We start from the raw sequence: 2,221 nt of genomic DNA, 5'->3' as shown, positions 1-2,221 counted from the left end.
TATTGGGCTACGATATACCCTAGTGACCTCATTTTAACTCGAAGACCTCTCTAAAGAGCTTATTCCCAAATGAAGTCACATTCTGAGGTACTGGGGGTAGGACTTAAACATCCTTTTTGGTGTGTCCTTTGGGGAGAGGATTTATCAGTTGGAATCTTTCAAGGATTGGCTTCAGAGGTGCAACATAAGTGCTCAGGAAAAGTTCGGGTCAACGTGGGGAAGAAAGTATCAAATGACATCACAAACCCTCCCAGGAGTGAAGGACGGGAGTTTTCAGATCGAAAGCAACCAATCAGCGCTCAGGATAACGAATGGGCAAATAAAAACCAACACTAAGGCACATTATAGACATATTTTAGAATACTGGGATAAAGCTTCGGAAAGAGAATCCACATTGAAATGGTGTTATCGAATTCTGCAGGAAGATGACGTCCAACCCCACCCAAATCCATTCATCAAACCAGTCTAGAACGTGGGCAGAGCAAAGCCTTGTTCAGAGACGTAGGATCTCAAAAGCGTATGCCCCATATACCTGTTCTCAGAAAGCTGCAGAGGGATGCGCTCCGAAAAAATGAAGCGATAAACCAAAAAAGACGAGTCGCTCTGGGAGCAGGAGATCCACCCAGAAGAGGGCCAGAGACTTCCCAGATGGTGACAAAGGACTGATGATTCGTCACCAGCCAACGGCAGGATGGTGTGAGGCTGAAGGCGATGTTTGCACGAAGGAAGATGAAAAACTGGAGAGGTGTCGTGAAGAGTGTGGGAAGACAGCCAGAGGTTTCAGGAAACCCAGGTAAATGGAGGGAGGAAAAAAGCAGCGTTTAATCCCTGGGGCAAAGGCTGTACGAGAATAAAAACAATCCTAATACCTAACTTGATTCAGCAGCGATCGGTGTTTGCACAGTCACATGATAGTAGCGGAGGGTCTGAGCAGGGACCGACATGACCAGGTTTAACCAATAGATTAAAACATCAACTTCATTGACATGTAGCTTCATGAAGTAAAAGGAACCCAGCTCGATGAGCGGTGGTGTATGTGTTGCAGCCATGTGACCTAGGTCACAGTCAAATGCAGAGTGTTTCCGCTGCCCACAAGTTTTTCTCGCGTCCCCTCCGCGGGGCCCCGGGCAGCCGCTGGCCTGCTGCCTGTCGCCTCGGATGAGTCACCTCTCCCAGGGTTTTGGTCCGTGGAGCTGCTGCACGCCGCCGTGAGCCTGGCGTGCTCCGCTCAGCAGAACGGACGCGGTCGGGTTTCATCCGGAGGGTGCGGTGTCCTGCGGCATCGTGCTGTTCCCTTCATCGCTGAGTGGCGGCCCGCTGTGCGGACATGCCCCGTTTGTCCACCCGCTCATGGGGTTTCAGTTTTAAAGGGACCCTGCAGAGCAGCTTCCAGGGCCCGGGCGGCCCAGGTCAGGATGTGTCTTGTCACACCAGCCCAGCGCTGCTCGGCGGATCCGCCAGGCATGTTCCGACCCAGGCCTCCGCCTGCGTCTTCAGCCCGGAGCCTCTTCCCTCGCCGTCTGCGGGGTCCACTTTCTCCCCTCACTGAGGTCTCGGTTCAGCTGTCACCCCTGCTTCCACTCTCCCCGGCCTCATGTTTGTCCAGGGCCTTTGGGACGCCCCTCCACGGGGCACCCGTTGGTGTACTGGTCGCCTGTGAGCTCCGTGGTGGCTGTGTCTGTCTGGAACATGCACGTTTTATAAGTGTTTGTGGGGCGACTACACGTGGGCTCCGCGTCCTTTGTCACCCAGTGCCTGGCACACAGAAGTGCAAGGTGTGTAACTGGGTGAGAGGAGCCGTTGCCGGTCAGCACTGTAATGTCACATTCCGCCAGGTGTGCCCTTCACGTGGCCCCAGCTGCAGTTCCCTAGGGAGGGCCACGGGCCTTAAAAAGAGATGGCCGGGGTGACCGGAAGGGACCAGGGGTGTGGCCGTGAGTAGGCTCGGGGTTCTCAGGCTGGGGAGCCACCACCGTTCTGAGTGTGAGGTGCGGCCGGCCCCCGGGAGCTTCTTTCTGGGATGTGCAGGGGACCGAGGGACGCCCTCTGTCCCAGAGCATACTGGCCTCTGACCTTTGCGTGCCCTCTGCCTTCTTGCCCACTGCCCAGCCTCACAGCATAATGCTGGAGCGGGCTATCTCACGGAACACTCGGCCAGCTGGTTCCGTGTCCCAGGACAAAGGGACGAGGTCGTTAGCAGCTGGTGCTTTATCTGGGCCCA

This window comes from Pteropus vampyrus, unplaced genomic scaffold, assembly GCF_000151845.1.
Source record: "Pteropus vampyrus isolate Shadow unplaced genomic scaffold, Pvam_2.0 Scaffold124, whole genome shotgun sequence".
In the NCBI taxonomy this organism is placed as follows: Eukaryota; Metazoa; Chordata; class Mammalia; order Chiroptera; family Pteropodidae; genus Pteropus; species Pteropus vampyrus.
Note: the sequence above shows the minus strand (reverse complement) of the source record.